At 33.3% G+C, this 18,544-nt stretch overlaps 1 long non-coding RNA gene across 1 annotated transcript in view; it reads left to right on the plus strand.

Moving 5' to 3' along the window:
- LOC146404808 (uncharacterized) overlaps nucleotides 1-14,481 on the plus strand; it is a 471,462-nt gene extending 456,981 nt beyond the window's left edge. Inside the window, exon 4 of the long non-coding RNA XR_014841970.1 lies at nucleotides 12,681-14,481. This is a non-coding gene — a long non-coding RNA (uncharacterized LOC146404808). The remainder of the gene's footprint in view (nucleotides 1-12,680) is intronic.
- Nucleotides 14,482-18,544: the final 4,063 nt, after the last annotated feature.

Raw genomic sequence — 18,544 nt, forward strand, 5'->3', positions numbered from 1 at the left:
GGTTTAATATTATAATTTTTCATTATATATGAATTTTTAAATCATTCCTATGACTCATTAGGTAACATAAGGTGGGAGAGTCATAAAGCTAGAAATAAGCTCCTAAGGGCCTGTGGGAAAGTTGAAGAATAGCAAATCTAGCTTGAAAGTTGATAAATATAGACCCTATGAAGATGCAGGTGGCAAGAAGTAGTAGAGGATGAGAGGGAAATTTCCTGATCCTGAAATTTATATGTATTTTAGAACTCCCCCCACCCAAGTATAAGCTTAAGGAAAGAAAATTTTTATAACTAAGTCTACACACAGTATTACCTGTAAAACCAAGTCATGCAGCACATTTAACAAATTATCAGTTTTTTAAAAAGTCTGAAGTGTGTTTCCCAAACCTCAAAGAAGAACTATAGGACTTAGATGCGTGACTTCTCACATGCACTTCAAGGAAAAACAGAAATGTGAGAACTTGTCTTTGCCTTACGAAAAAACTATAAATTGCTACAAAGTTGTGGATCTCATTGGTGTGACATTAATAAAAGAATCCAAAGAAATTCAAAATTGGCTGTCTTTTTAGTTAAGTGAAACTAAGAACTAGAAAGCTTTAAGAAGACTAGCGAAGACTTGTCTACTCCTCTAATCCTTTCTCTTGCTCTTCCTCATACTTTTCTGCTTCAACTGCACATGAGTTCGTTCTCTGTAATAATTGGCTTGACCCTCTTTTTCATGTGTAAAGCAGCACCTCTCCACCTCTACCCACCAGATTTCTATAACTTAAGTCCAAGCAAACAGCTGAGGCTAAATTAAAATCTTTCTCACTTGTGATTCCTACTAAAGAGAATCTCAGTAGCTTAGCTTTGGGCAGTCATCTATCACTGATCAGCTATCACCAGGTAACAGGACCCTGTTGTGCTGTGTTTTATTTTTCTGGGATATTGGAGTAATGGAGGTTGAGTGGATATGTTCTCATAAGAAAGGGTATTATTAGGACCTGGCAGGCACCACACATGATGATAACTTTTTGTAACTTGAGTAGAATAATTACATTTTTAATCATGCCAGGGTACTAGGAAGAAATTCAACAAATGGCAAATGCCAACAATTTTTGACAAACAAGAATTCTAATTTAGCTGGGAAGATTAAGGAAAACAGATTACTGGCATAAATTATGGGTCTTCACAACTAAAACTATAAGTATTTAAGAGAAAAATTGATACTTAAAACTAATTTATCAGAAGATCCACAACTTTCACTATCTCTTGCCTACTTTACCCTTAATGATCAGAATTGTTGCATGAACCTTCTCCTGCTGAACTAACACCACCCTAAAGTAGAAAATGAGGGATTTAATGTAAATTTTGTACCAGTTTTAGAGCTCTAGTCTTTGAAAGTTAAGTAATGCTGACTCACCTAAAAAATAGTTGGAGAGTCTCCCTTGCAGAGTCATGTAAAGAGAAATTCCATCAAGTCCATGAGGATCAATTAAAAGTGAAAGGAAATTGGATTAAATCTCATAGTGTTTATTCTTCATTAGACTACAAAATCATAAGAAAATGTAAAAACTCATTTTTACAATAATGCTTTTTACTTGTCTAAAAACTAAATTATTACTCAGGAAAGCTTTTTTGGGATCAATTCAGTTATAAATGCCAGTATTATACACATTAAGCATAACCTGTATAAGGCTTGGCAAACACCTACATTATATATTATATTTAGTTAGGAGAGCAATTGAAATAGAAAGGAAATAAACTATATATCCATATATCTCTGTGCATACATACAAGTATATTTATTCCCCATTCAGAGAAGAGATTTAGAGGAGACATTTATATTAAAAAAAAAATTTGTGTTTCCTTGAAATGATTTCTTAATGGGATTTTCATAACTCTGTGATAAGATGATCTAAGGCCTAAGATAGTAGTATATAACAGTGCTACATACACAGGGATTTGGTTACAAAGCTGGAAGCAGGATGTTTGCTCATTACTATCCCTAATAGGAGGATAATGAGATTTCTATGAAAGGTCCTTTCAGATTACAGTGACTGTGTGTGGTTTTCTTTTATCACTTATTGATTGGTATTGTACGACCCTCATTTCTTTATAATGTTTAAAGAGCTACTTGAGAGCAGGAACTGTAGTTAGTATTGTTTCCACTTACACTTACCAAGTGGATGTAATGGACATTAAAGATTGAACACACAGTAATAACATATTTCCTCATTGTTTAATCATTAATAACACTTGACAGAACTTCATACATGTTTTAATGTCTGGCTTAAATTTTTAATGATGTGAGCATTCTATAAAGATCCAATAGTATCTTAAATAACACTCAACTAATAAGCATAGAAGAGCAGTATTTAGAAAAGGAAAACTAAATGCTGTGCTATGCTAGCTTTACACAGTGTTTTTAATCTTCTTGATCTTTGTTAACTACACAATTCTAATTTAGAATAAATGAGCAGATAGTTCATTTTGGCAAGAAGGCATTAGTGGGATATGTAAAAGATTTTTTAAATTCCCAGGCAGTAATAATTTAACTCTGCTTTCCTCTGTAGAGTAGATTTGTACTAAATTCTTATTAGAACTTGAACCTCAAATTATCTCAGCTTTGAGGTACATGACAAAGTTTTCCTGAGAAAATTGAGCAAATCAAGAGTTTCATATCAATGAACATCTCTAGTGCAAATTCAGTTCTATAAGAGGATAGCGGAGGTAGAACAAAAATAGGACAGTTTACCAGTAATGAGTGAAAAATTTTTAAAATATACTTGTTCAAAAAAATATTCAAGACATAGTGTGGATATGTATAATATATAAAAATTCCACTGATGATACTGCAGATTTTTGACTTCAGCTGTTTCAACATGCCACTGAAAGTCAAGGTCAGGCTATAGCAGTCGAGTATTTGGAAATTATCTTGGCCAATTTGGAAGCAACACTGATAGGTCTCTACATTCAAGTATAACATGTCATGATTTAGCATTTTCTGAAATAAAGTGAAACCCATTTTCACATAAAAATGCAAGTATGTTTAACAAAGACAGTAAGATCAGATTTAAAAGAAAATATACTTTAGTTTGTGTTCAGGTACTGATGGAGTACACAGTGAATGTACTTATAGGAAGCTTCATAACCTCAGAGAGAACAGTCTATCCACTCAGTGGCTGAACACTCTAGAATTTGACCACAATGCCAGGACCATAGTGTTTGAGGATTCTGCAAAGGTTTTTCATCTGGAATCCATGAAATCTCAAGAGGACTTTTTGTTGTTGTTTTTGTTTTGTTTTGTTTTTTGTAGAGATTTAGGGGGTCATGAACTTGAAGAAGAAAATTTTTGCATCATTGTTTTTTTATATATTTTTCATTTACTATGTACATGCTATGTACCAAGCATAAAGTGCAGAATAAAGCCATGACAGTTGTGGGGTTTACTTACAGAGTTTGAGGATACCGATATAAGTATTTAAAGAGTCTACCGCAATGCTTGCCATGTAATGGGAATTCTACAGATGGGATCTATGCTTATTATTTATAATCATGGTAAACCTATCTAGAAACTATTTTTACAAATGCCACAGTCAAACATATTTAGGGATCTATAGTAGGAACCAGTACCCAACATGGATTAAAGAATGAAAATATCAGTCAGTGCATTAGGAAAAGAAACTATGACTACTAACTGTTTATATCATAACCATAGGGAAGTAAGCCACTGTTATTTCTTAGAAATAATTACCATCACCATAGAGATAATTCATCTGCAGTTATATCATAGCTTATTCCACATGCTGAGACAGTCATGTGTATGGGTTTAAAAACCATTCCCAGAGGAAACAAAGGTTAGTTTGTCAGAATTAATTTGGGGTGGTTAGTACACATAGATTATTAATTGAGCTATGTCCATAATTACAGGAAATTTCATATACTACTTTTTATCCTTTTTATCAAAACAAGTGATATTTGCCAGGAAATCATCTGGCTTAGTATAAAACCACCTCTTAACTGGAATATTATCAGAAACACTTCCATATAAGTTTGAAAAATATTAGAGAGAATATCCAGGCTTAATTAGGTCTTGACTTTCTTGATCTGTCCCACTACTAAGCACTGCCAAGGGAAACACTATCTAAACTGTCTTCTGGAAACTTACAGGAAAGCTAGGAATACATTTTTCAAGTAACAGTGCTTTTTATTTTTAATATTTAATAAATGAAAAATAGAGTTTAAAAGGATTCCCTTTAGCAGCAAAATGAAACAATCTATCTGAAATACTATCCATCTTAAGTTTTCATACATGTAAGAGGCTTTTGATAATGAATACCACTGAAGTCCTTTCATATAAACAGTATGCATCTGGAACATATTTTATTAGACATGGAGAAAATTTTCCATAGCATCACTTTATGTATATATCAACAACTTGAAGGAACATGAATGGAGACACAATTTTCTGGGAATTTGTCAATATTATAGTCCTTGGGTACTTTTCTTCACTTTTTTTATGATTTGCATAGGTTGTTCAATTTATTTCTTGTGTCGGCATGATAAAAACTATGCTCACAATTGATCATAAATCATAAATATAAAGTAGCCATCCTTAGATTACCTCAATATCAATTTATTTTTTAAAATTTACATATAAATTGTTCCACAAATATGGCTGCTGCTAGATAAGTCATGGATGGAATGTTAATTCTGCTTTAGATTTCCTAATAAAGTGATTTATCATCCTGGAGTTCTTTATCAAAACTTATATATTCACATGATTACTTTTAATTCTCTTTCCTTGAAAGGAAAGCATGCATTAAACAATTAATTTCCACTCTTACTACCCAAAACCCATTTGGAAAAGTAGGCAGTCAATTAATTTAAATATGCCAGTGAATAGTTAAATTTTAGCTTGATATTCTATTGTAAGCTTTCTATTTTCCGTTTTTGCTTTTATATTCATGCACATCTTGTATAATAGAGAATATATTCTAGGCCTGTAAAACTGCTGTATGTTATTAAGTGAATTCATTCCAGATTTTATGTCTAAAAAACATTTTCAGATCTTCCAACATAAAATGCATAGTTGCTAAAGAACTTTATAGTAATTATGATTTAATGAATTATTTTATGTTGAATCGTGTAAGGATTAAGCCCAAAGACTCAGGCCCCTGACTTCTTGGATTTGAATTTTTCTCTGTCATTACCATCTCTGTAACTTCAAGAATATTACTTAACTTCTACATCTCTAACTGGGAGCTATATAATCAGGCTACCTCGTATGAGTTTTTGAAAATTAAGTAAGTTAATATTTATGAAGCACTTAGAACAGTTCTTGCTCACAGTAATGCTGTGTAAGCACACGCCAATCCAAAAAAAAAAAAAAAAAAAGAGAGAGAGAGAGAAAGAGAGAGATGGAGAGAGAAAATCTGCAAGATAAAAGTACTAGATGCATGAACAAATCTTTTATTTAAAAAAGAAAGAAGAAAGAAATCATGAAACAAAAACAAACAGGAAACATCAAACAACAAAAAATGATTATAACCTTGCAAGTATCAATTACAAAAAAGATGGGCCAAGTTACAAACAGGACAAGACTGAAGAAATCATCAGAAAAATACCCAGAGAAATAGATAGGGAAAATAAGTCATAAAGAATGGTTTCAAAAATAACTTTGTGTGCGTGTGTATGCGCACTCATGTGTGCACGTGTGTCTGTGCTTGTATGTGTGTATATACATTGACCAATGAAAAGAAAGTTTAGGGTAACTTATCTGTAACCACACAGGTAATGACTGGTCAGAATTTGAACCCAGTCAATATGATCCCAAAGCTTATCTAAGAAGAAGAAAGAGGAGTTCCCGTTGTGGCGCAGTGGTGAACGAATCCAACTAGGAACCATGAGGTTGCGGGTTCAGTCCCTGCCCTTGCTTAGTGGGTTAAGGATCCGGCGTTGCCATGAGCTGTGGTGTAGGTTGCAGACGCGGCTGGGATCCCGCGTTGCTGTGGGTCTGGCGTAGGCCGGTGGCTACAGCTCTGATTAAACCCCTAGCCTGGGAATCTCCATATGCCGGGGGAGCGGCCCAAGAAATAGCAACAACAACAACAAAAGACAAAAAAAAAAAAAAAAAAAAAAAAAAAAAAAAAAAAAAAGAAGAAAGAGTAAGATAAAAGCAAGAGATAACAGCACTTAATTTTCCAGAAGTAGAGGAAGACAGTATGTCTCAGATCGAAAATATACTCTGTACAAAAAACAAAATAAACTCGAATCCCTGACAAGACATCTTGAAGGGAAACTGCAAAATAGAAGAGATTAAAGAAATCTTGAAAGCCAACAAGGTACAGAAGAGATTAACTGCAAAGGAGCAACAATTACAATGACAAAGACTTCTGGAAAACAACAATGGAAGCCAGAGAGAATGGAATGATACCTTCAGTATTAAGAGGAATAAACTGACATTCTGGAGCTTTTACCTAGGTGAATTCTCATTCAAGAGTAAAAGCAAAATAAAGACACTTTCAGACATACAAAGATTGAGAGTTCACCAACATTTTGTATATTTTTTTGCAAAAAGCAAAGTGAACTCAAAAGAAAAGCTGAAGTCACATGACATAAACATAAGACAAAATTGAAGAAAAAAATAAGGAAATAATAGTATTTAAAAAGATAAAATTGGAGTTCCTGTCATGGCTCAGTGGTTAACAAACCTGACTAGTGTCCATGAGGACACGGGTTCTATCCCTGGCCTTGCTTAGTGGGTTAAGGATCCGGTGTTGCCGTGCACTGTGGTGTAGGTCGCAGATGAGGCTTGGATTCTACATTGCTGTGGCTGTGGTACAGCCCAGCAGCCTCAGACCCCTAGCCTGGAAACCTCCATATGCTACAGGTGCGGGCCTAAAAAGCCACACACACACACACACACACACACACACACACACACACACACACACACACACACACACTATAAAATTAAGTCTAGTTAAGTTGCTTGAAACAATTAAATTTGTTAAAATCTGTCATTTAGGTAGAGATCACTCTTAAATAATCTTATTTTCAGTACCTCAAGAATGTGAAGAGGGGTTACTCATATGGAATAGGTCATGGTTGTCCATAGTCATGTATCTAGACCACGGCCCCTTATTTATGTTATATTTTTATTTTCATTCACTTCCAAGCCTAGCTCACCTCCTACCCCACCATGGTTATTTTATTAAAGTGAAAACTGCCCCTTTTTTCTAATCTCTTATCCTTTTTTCCCAGTCTCTAAGATCCTACAGTAACAAAACCATGGGTTTAGAAATTGCATTTCCAAGTGCACACTTGGACACTTGGGAAGAACTTGTTTGGAGGAAAAAAATTTTTTGAACACTCTTTTTTTATTATTGCAAACAAAAGAAGGGAGAATAAATCATATTCTTATTTATTATAATACATTTAAAGTTTAAAAAAGTAAAAGGCTTTTCCTTATTAGTGACTTATTCTTTTTAACATCTCTTTAATTTTGCCTGTTAATGGATATTCAATATGAACCCTGTACATTACACATTTATTCAAAGCATTCCGTGCTATCTTTTTCTCTTCATATTAGACTTTTTTTTTGTCCCCTACTGCTTGTCATCTTTTCTCAGAAAACTGTATTTTTTTTACCTTTAACTTACTATAAGTAGTGAATAGGAATGTCACCTCTGAATTTAGAAAGCAAAAGACTAGAATGCTAGCTCTGCCTAATTATCTTCATCTCACGTAATCTTCTCAACATCAGGTAACATCTATATGTCTCAGTTTATTTATATGTAAAGTGAGGGTAACCTTTTATGGAGATAAATAAGGAGCCCCCCCCCAAAAAAAAAAGCCCTAAGCAAAAGGTCTGTATCATAGCAAATACTCAACAGAGTGTATTTGTTTTCATTTTTTCCTTCATAGAGTAACCTCCAAAATATAAACATGTGTTCCCTAATACCATCTCATTAGTGTATTCCACCATGGAAATCAACACATCTGTCCTTAGCTCTGTGTTAAATATCTTATTGTTCTGAATATAACCAAAATATTTCATTGCTATTGATTGTATCTTTTACTATGAAATGTATTACAAAATAATTTATTTAAATCAAGGATCATTCATGTAAGTACTATGAAGCCCAGGCAGTTCTAAAATGTATATCATGGCCCACTGGAGGAGCATTCCTACTAAAAAGGACAGGTCTAACCAAATCAGTTCCACGAGAACAGGTGCCATGCTCTGCAGTTTTCTTTTGTATTTAGAACAGTTATTGACCCAAAGGAATCTCCTAATAAATATTTCTAGATTGGACAGATAATGTGTGAATCAGTATATCATTGGGTAAATTGTATAAATATTTATGTATTTTTTAATGAATTAGTATGTTTTACTTTAGCACTATAAATATGAAAAACAAATACATGGTTCAAAGTCAGACTATATTAAAAGATATTCTGTCTGACTAATTTCACTTAGAGCATAGTGCCCTCCAAACCATCCACTTGCTACAAATTGCAAAATTTACTATTTATGGCTGAGTAGTATTCTAGTTTGTGTGTGTGTGTGTGTGTGTGTGTGTGAATGGATAAAGAAGATGTGGTACCATACCACGTCTTCTTCATCCACTCATCTGTTGTCAAACACTAGGTTGTATCCATATCTTGGGAATTATAAATAATGCTGCTATGAATACTGGGGTGCATCTTTTCAAATCAGTGTTTTTGTGAAATAAGTCAGATAAAGAAAGACAATACTTATGTGTAGAATCTAAGCGATTCAACAAAATAGTGATATAATTTTAAAAATATCAGATACACTGATATAGAGAACAAATTAATGGTTACTAGCAGGGAGAGGGAAGGGAAGGAGCAATAGAGGAAGGGAGGAGTTCCCATTGTGGCTCAGCTGTAATGAACCTGACTAGGATCCTTGAGGATGTGGGTTTGATCCCTGGCCTTGCTCAGTAGGTTAAGGATCCAGGGTTGCCATGGGCTATGGTATAGGTCACAGATGCGGCTCGGATCTGGTGCTGCTATGGCTGTGATATAAACTGGCAACTACAGCCCTGATTTGACTCCTAGCCTGGGAACTTCCATATGCCACAGGTGTGGCCCTAAAAAGCAAATAAAAGGGGGTGGAGGGGAATAAGAGGTAAAAACTATTAGGTATAAAATAAACTACAAAGATATATTGTACAATATAAGAAATATAGCCAAGGAGTTCCTTTCGTGGCTCAGCAGAAACCAATCCGACTGGGAACCATGAGGTTGCGGGTTTGATACCTGGCCTCACTCATTGGGTTAAGGATCCGGCGTTGCCATGAGCTGTGGTGTAGGTTGCAGACCCGGCTTGGATCTCGCCTTGCTGTAGCTCTGAGTAGGCTGGCGTCTACAGCTCCTATTAGACCCTTAGCCTGGGAATCTCCATGTGCCACGGGTGTGGCCTTCAAAAAGACAAAAAAAAAAAAAAAAAAAAAAGAAATATAGCCAATATTTTACAAGAACTGTAAATAAATCATAACCTTTAAAATTGTGAATCAATATATTGTACACTTGTACGTTATATAATATTGCACTGCAATTGTTTCAATTTTTTTAAAAAAAGTATTCTGAATTTTGCATTCATTCATATTCTACTCCAATCCCTATCCTCAGGGGAAACTATTATATGAAATAATTTCTAAGTTTGTCTTCAAATATACTTTCTTTCCCAAGAAGCATAAAGTGTGCATGTATGTGCATGTGTGTCTCACTTTCTCACACAAACATTAACGTATTATATGCAGTGCTTTAATCCTCTTTTCTTCACTTAAAAATATATCCTGGAATTCATGTTGTATTGTTAAATAGAGACTTCCTCGTGGTATTGTAAAGTTGCTTAATTGAGTGTGCTGTAATTTATAAAATGTGTTACTTATTAATGTATATATTTGGATTTATTACCAATGTTTCACAGATAGTACTATTATATTTACAAATAGCATTTAGAAATACTGCTACAAGTAATAGCAGTGTGTATAGGCTATTTTATATTTGTGGAAGTGTAATTCCAAGGTAGGTCACTGGAAGTAAAATTGATGTGCTGAAAAGTAAAAACATATACATTTACAGATACTGGTAAAATATCATGCATCTGAATTGTACCACTTTGCACTGTCACCAACAATATATGAGTCTGTTTTTTAACAACTGCAATGACAGAGAATGTGCACACCTTTGTATTTGTATTTTTCTTATTTTGAGCTAGATTTTATTTTATATGTTAAAGGAGAATTTCTTCATCAATGAATGCTTATTTATATCTGTCCCATATTTTACTAGGTTTTTATTCTTATTTTCAATCTTAAGAGCCCTTTATATATTAATGAAATTAATTCCTTGTCATTGATACAAACTGCAGATATTTTTATTTTACTTTTAACTTGGTTCATATATTTGTCTGTGTATGTTTATGTAGTTGAATTTATCGTTCCTTTCTTATGTTGTTTCTGTGCTTTGGTTAAAAAGCTTTCCAGGGAGTTCCTGTTGTGACTCAGTGATAGCAAATCTGACTAGTATACATGAGGAAGCAGGTTTGATCCCTGGCCTCGCTCAGAAGGTTAAGGACCTTGTGATGCTGTAAGCTGTGGTGTACATTTCACACGAGACTCAGATCCCATGTTGCTGTAGCTGTGGGTGTAGGCGGTAGCTGTAGCTCCAACTTGACCCCTAGCCTGGGAGCTTCCATATGCCATGGGTGAGGTCCTAAAAAGACAAAAAAAAAAAAAAAAAAAAGTCTTTCCGTATCTCAAGTTACAAAGGAATTTATTCCTATAGTCTATAACTTGTATTTTTAAAAATTTAAATCTGTGAGCAATTTATTTGGTATAGGGTATGATAGGTATAAATTTAATTTTATATTTTTAATAAATGTATACCTTGCTGTCATGAAATCATTATTTAGAATATCTATCTTTTATCCAGCAAGTTAGATTCTACATTTATTATATATATGTATATTTTATATATATATATGTATATGTATATATATATATATTTCCATTTGGTCTTGAGGATGATTCTGGATTTTTTATTATTTTCCATTTATTCTGTCTTCTTATTTTTATGTTAATATATTATTTCAATTATAGAGGCATCATAGTAAGTTCTAATATCTGAAGTTAGCTCCCTGATCGCCATACTTTTCTCTTTATATCACAACCCAACAGTTAACAACTTGTTAACTCTTATATAGTGTTAAATAGTAGTAGCTATAAAAAGCATTTTTATCTTTTACAGTTTTCACTAAATATGCAGTCTCTTTCCTGTCTAACAAAATTATGTCTTTGGCCAGGGTATAATATATTATATTTATATATGACTTTATGTTATAAACAAAAGTGTATAAGTATACATTATTAAGGTAAAAGTATATGTTTAAGAAGAATGCATTGATTTCAGCTCCTCTGGGTAAATACCAAAGAGTGCAATCACTGGATTGTATGGTAAAATTATATTTAGTTTCATAAGAAAATGTCCAACTTACCTCCAAAGTGACTATATCATTTTGCACTTCCACCAGCAATGAGTAAGAGTACCTATTGCTCTCCCAGCTTTTATCTTTGACTTATCTATTCTTCTTTTCAATTCTGTCAGTTTTTGCTTCATGTATTTTATCTGTCAGGTGCTTATATGTTTAACTTTATTATATCTCCCTTGTGGGTTGACCTCTTTATCATTATGTGATGTCCCTCTTTATTTCTATTATTATTTTCTTATTTAAGGTCTCTCCACCCTGTTATATTGGATATTTCATGGTTTGCTTTTTTTTACATTCTTTGCCTTTTTGATGGTACTTGATTTCAGCTTGAAAAACTTCCTTTAATGTCTTTCTTTTTTTAAATGTTATTGGAGTATAGTTGACTTCACTGTTGTATTAGTTTCAGGTGTACAGCAAAGTGAATCAGTTTTATTTGTATTTATATATACACCCATTCTTTTTTCCCAATAGATTATTACAAACTATTGAATAGATTTCCCTACGCCATAGGTAGGTTCTTGTATTTCTTGTAAGGGGGTTCTGCTAGTTACAAATTCTCTCAGCTCTTTGCCTCCACTAATTGCTAGCTGATTATTCTATTGTTTTTGACAATAATTTATCTCTGGGGAATAAATTACTCCAAAGTCTAATCAAATTAAATTTGAACTCTTTGAGGGAGTACTCTTTGAGGCCAGTCTTTGATGATATTCTGAGCCTCAGAAGACTCTTTTTATCTGTCACTTGTCCTGGTTCTCTGCATCAAGTTTCTAGCAGCCCTGTGGTTTCACTTGTCACTATCATGGAACTGACAACCCCTTCTTAACTGCTTAGCATCAATGGCTCTATTGTTTTTGTCAGTGGCCTTAGTCTTGAACTTTCCCATCTCTATGAAAATAAATGTAGCCCCCTTAGTGAAAGCTGTGAACTCGCTCTGTTCTTAGGATTTGCCTCTCCCCTTGGGGAGAACTTCTGTGTCACTGCTTTTAAGCCAGGGATGGGAACAAACACTTCTATAAGCAAGTCACTGAGTCAGGGCAGTAGCCCCCTCTTCTTTTCAACTCATGTTCCATTATGAAATTTCTATCCTGTAAAAAAGGTAAGAGTGGATAATTGGGATCCAGTAATATCTGTCTGTCCTTCCTGGATTGGAACTTCTGTTTTCTGATTTGTAGCTGAATGAAAGAAGAAAGCCCCAGACCTCTCAGCTGCTTTTGCCCAGAATAGAGCTTCTGCAAACAAAAGCTAGTGGCATGTAGATGAGAAATGCTGGTAGTCTTCCCTCTTGGAGAAAAACATTAGCCATAGGCTGAAAACTGGAAGAAAAGAGAAGCCTGGTTTCTTGACAGCAACTCACCTATAAAAGAACCCCTGTTCCTATGGTTATTTTTCCTTCATAATGTTCTCATATTTTTCTCATGTTTTCATTAATTAGGTTTAATAATTATTTATCTACTTTAAATAATTTTTATAAAATAGCAACTTTTATATTTTTAATTAGTCATAAAACTTTTATTCTTACTCATTAATCTTTGTGTTGTTATTTTTTATATCATTTTTTCTATTTTCTGTCAGTAGAATTTTTCACTGGAATATTTAATATATTTATTTTCATTCATGTATTTTTACTGATCCAAGTAACTGATACTATGACTATCCTATGTAATGTCTTTAAAATGTTATTTTATAGATTCTGGAATGTACTGATTTTTATTATCATTATTAATTTAATTATTTTGAAATTCTAGTTTGTATCTACACTTTGACCCAATAATTTACTTTTTCAGTATAGAAAAGCCTTTTTGTTTGTTGATGTTATTAGTAGTTTTATTTCATTTTAATGAGAGATTGTAGCATTCCTTTTGACTTATGAAATGTATTGAGTTTGCTTTTGTAAACTAACGTGTGGTCAGTTTTCAAGAATGTCTTATGTATATACTTGAAAATATGATTTCTCTATTATTTGGTGCCAATTTAAATATATTATCATAATATGTACATGTTTACTTATGTTTTTCTATATCCTCATTTTTTTTTTGCCTGTTTACCTTTACTGGATTGAGAATGGTGTGTGGAAAACTACAAGTACTATGTATTTCCATTTATTTATCCTTGGATATACCGTGGTTTCTAATTTTAGAAAGAAGCTGCTGTGGGCTTTTATGCATAGATGCCTCATTTGAGAAATTAACAGATACTGCATTATGATTTGCTATATCCTTACCTTGTATTGTCAGTCTTCTTACTCTTTTCTTTTTATTCATTTTTATTGTTTATTCTTATTTCTGCAAGTGGGGCAAAGGAGTGGCATTCCCTTTTTTATTCTTCATAGAATCTATTTTAAAGTTTCCCTAAGTAATGGCTAAAATAAATGTATATGTATTATTCAATTTTTTATTTGATTATACTCAAAATAATTTCCACAGAAAAGCATATGGTATCTGATAATTTTTACACTTAAAACCAGCTCCAAATAAGATTGTAATATTAGATGTCATATGTCTAAATCACTGAACTGTTTGCTAATATAGCCAACTAGTCTAACAATCCAGATAAACCCAAACAAGAAATTTACTACATCAAAACACATTGCAAATATGTGTACTAAGGACTCAAAAGCCGCAGAAACACTGTCAAATTCATTCAGTGCAGGGATTAAAATGAACTTCTGATCTCACTCTTTGAAATATGGGCATTCCGCTATAATTACCATCAAAATCATAGTAATAGTCAGATTGACACTTCAAAAGAAATACCTCTAACTTCTAAAACACTAGGCAACAAGCACTTTAAACATGTTTAACTGGAAATCTTGATAAAACAGATTCTCTGTCTCTTATTTTTTAAAGTTATTTTTTTTAAATTGACTTTTTTGAAGAAACAGAGGCATCTGACTTTTTAAGCAAAAGATGCAGAGCCAAAAAGAGAATTACTTCACTTTTAGAGATACCCTGAAAAATGCAAAAAACAAACAAACAGAAACAGCTTTAACATGTTCTGTTAGAGAAAAATATCCGACATTGCAAGCAGGAAAGACTATATATGGATTTAGTGTGTTTGTATTTATACAACAAAGTCGCTTGTATTAAAGTATCCACACCTATATAACATGATTCGCTGGAATCATAGTATGTTTACTAAATGCCACTGGTGATTTTATGAAAATCTTCCTTAATTATTTAGGTTCATTCATATGTGTCATCCATATTAGCAATTAGAATGTCAGACTGAGCTTATTAAATCTATGACTTACATAATGATTTGCATTTCTCTGAGTGTCTGTGATAGAGTATTGTCAAGCATTGTTCAAGATCACACTCACAACATTTACTTGCAAATAATCACATTGTCCCCTCACAAAATATCTATGTCAAAGTTGAATTTTCCTTTCTCATATATGATTTTTTATAATTTTTATTAAATCATTTTCATTATTTGATTTACTACCATTTTTTTAATCCAACATATTCTTAATAGTATTAACACTCATGGATTTTTCCTATTTGGTAAGAATGCAGCGCCCATACTAAATCTGATAAAGGCTGATGGTTTATCAGGTTATAATTATAACAACAGCATGTTAAAAATTTAGAATATGGACTTTGAGTGTAAAAATAGATGGAGTAGAGAACTACAAGATAGCACCTAAGGGTTGGGGAATAATATTAACTTGAAGAATATTGAGGAATAAAGATCACAGTAAAAGTGAAAACAATTCAGCATAAATGAAGAAATGGAATAGATAAAATCTTCAGTTAACAATTCAATGAACATCACGCGAACCTCTAGTATATGCAGTAGAAGCATAAAGATTCATACAATGTGTGTTATTATTATTTTTTAGAAGCTACTACATGCTTAGAACCATGCTAGACATAGGCACTGATGATACAATAATGAGCCCACCCAGGCATAACCCTGCAGTTACAGAGTTTATAGTCTGGTTAAGGAGATAGACATTAATAAAACAGTCCCACAAATAGATATAGAAATGAGAACAACGTAAAGAGAGAAGAAGAAGTATGTGATACTGTGCATACAGTAAGAGGGTCTGGATTAGTGTGAGTACAGTAGGGTTCAAGAAAGAGTTCAATAAAGTTGAGATCTTAAATTTGGCAAAGTTGAAGTAGAGAAATGTTACAGGAGGAAGGAATACCATGTGCAAAATCTCTCCACCTAGAGAGAGCACAGCACATTTCAGAAACTAAAGGCTCAGAGTGCTCAGTAGTTAACAACAAGTTCAGAGGACACAGATGAAGCAGGAGCTTCAAGCTCAAATTGAGGAATTTTCCTGTATCCATTGGTGCTAGCTTACACTGGTTCTCTGTGTACAGGTATTTTCAGTTGATGCCACAGTGCTACCTAGAAATCAGCCACCGTAGAAGTAAATTATGGGAATTTGGCAAATGCTACAAATTGGTGGTGATGGGGGGTTATCTCCCAAATTTTCATCCCCAACTGATCGTCAGTCATTTAACAGCATAACACTGCCTCCATCTAAGGAGGCATTCAGTCATTAATAGTCATAACACTGCCTCCATCTAAAAACTCCATCTAGGTTTTTCAAGAGAAAAACTTGAAACCTTTTAAAGTGGAGGTGAGGCTAAGGATGTAGAATATGATTAAATTTACATTTCGAAAAAAGTTCTCTGGATCCAGATTGGAGAATGGATTGGAATGGAAAAAGGAATTCCGAGAAAACCAATATAAAACTATTAGCATTCTAGCACAGAGATGATGGTAATTGGACAGAACGATGGGGTTAGAATTAGAAGAGATTTTTAGCATTGTCTTATTTTCAGGTTAAATCAAGAACAGCTCCAAATGATAATAGGTACAAGGAGTAATGATTCTGTGATTTGAAGAGGTGAAGAATTAGGATAATTTGAAATGAGTGGGCTAAGGATATACAGGCTGTTAGGGTGAGTCTTCATTGCAAGAGCTGATGTTAACCACCAGATTGACAGATGCTTGAATGGAAATAAAGTATGTTAAATAGACTCTAATGTTTTCAATAGAAATAGAATTCTGGAGGATGGTGGATACAATGAGGATAGCTAGTGGAGTCAGTAAATATTATAGACTTGAAAATGGAAGAAGTACTTAAATTATACTAAACAAGTAGAAACAGGAAACAAAGAAAATGCTGGTTTTCTCTTAATCCATAAATTGGGGAAAGTAGCCCTGGAGGAGATGGGAAAGAAGAGATGTCATTAAGAGAAAATGAAAAGGCAAAAAATACTCAATTCAGACAAGTGTGCACTGGAAGAAAAATTTTGAGGTTGTCTCCATGGCAGCTAAGTCCTCGCCAAATTCTCCATTTCACATTGAAGCAAGCCTTTCAGAATCTGTCCAGTGCTTGGCACGTTGAGGGCTGGGAAAAGGGACAGCCATTATTGAAAGTTGGCTGGGAGGATATGCAGGTGGAGAGAAGAGAGACAAATGAGCAGCTGAAAACAGTAATGAAGTGTTTGTAATGAGGTGTTAACTAAGGCTTAAGAAATACTATCTTACATTTTCCCAGATGGTAACTCTAAGAATGAAAAGCGATTACTTTTATTTCCTTTACTCTTCCAGGCATTTATTGCTAGAAGTTCTCTCTATGAACATATCTAACCTCTGTACTCTATCAAGAGGAATTTTAATAGAAACTATTTTCGTTTTTGACTTGGCAGCATAAGAGTATTTGTTATCACTTAGGAGAGCATGTAATGTCCTTGGTTAGTATTTACTCAGAGTCGCAAGGTACATGTCTGACATTTCCCTGAAATTCAGCATACACATCCCTCAGATTCTGATAAATGAAGACATTGTTTCATCAATATTCTTGTTGAGTGCTACTTTTTAGTTCAGAAATATTTCAGGTACTTTAAGGTGAAATTGCAGTGCATAGGTGATTTGAATTTAAAAGTTCTATTTTTAAAGTATTGTGACCAAAAGTCATAAAATACTTAATATAATATATAATTGCATATTTTCCCCACAAAATTGTCCAGAAATGAGATTTGCTATACTTAGGCTAGAGCCATTCTTCCTTTCTAAATATCATCTGTATTCATATAGATGTATTTTTATGTGTATATATATGGAGAGAGAGAAAATAGATTTGCAATAATGATAAACAACTACAGTAGGCATTTTAATATAGGCTATTCAGAACATATAGAAGATTTGTTAGCTGAAGGCTTGTAGTAGAATCTTCCTCAATAGATTACCATGATTTTTGAAAAATTGATGAATGTCTTTCAGGAGAACTTTTTTGTTTTCTATTTTTTTTAATTTTTTAATTATTTTTTCTCCATTAATTACATTGTCCAATTACTCTCTCCCTTCCTCTCTGACTTAGGAACCTCCCTTCTATAAATTTCGTCTGTTTTGACTTCTGATTCCTTTCTTTTCTTGATTCTTTTGGATTGGAACACAAGACCTTCAAATTTTCCCTCTTAAAATGAATACTCCAGAGTTTTTGCTGAAAAATTTAGGTTTTCCGTTTTGGACAGAGAGATAGTAGCAACATGAATATTCTCTTAATGAAATACCTGAAATATACCCTAATTCTTATTAGTAGCTGGAAGTCATAGCACTGAAAAATAAATTCTTCTTTAGTAGTATGTGTTTCAAGGGTGATACACTAGTTTGTTTATTGCATATAAACTAAGTGTTCCATATACACAATTCTAGCTGGAAAGTACTCTATTTCTTTAAATAAGCACAAATAAAAGCAAATTGTTTATGATAGTTTACCATGTGATGAAGAAGAACAGACCTATATGTGATTTTAGAATGATAAAATGACAAAGATGATTATTCTAAAGGAACAAAAAATGCATTCATTGAAAATTACTTAGAGATTAATAGTTAGAGCTTTCTAGACAAGTAGTGTAATGAATGCTTAGAATCAAGTAGTCCCTTGTTCAGAAACTTTCTCTCCTATTTACTAGCTATTTGTCCTTAGGAAAAAATAGCAACATTTCCAAGGCAGAAAATTAAACAGAAATCTATGTAGGAAAGCATTATCTTGGTATACATTTCCAGTATA

This window comes from Sus scrofa, chromosome 3, assembly GCF_054392235.1.
Source record: "Sus scrofa isolate SSC_HxYL_T2T_F1_AM1 chromosome 3, Sscrofa_HxYL_maternal_Yorkshire_Landrace_v2.0, whole genome shotgun sequence".
NCBI lineage: Eukaryota > Metazoa > Chordata > Mammalia > Artiodactyla > Suidae > Sus > Sus scrofa.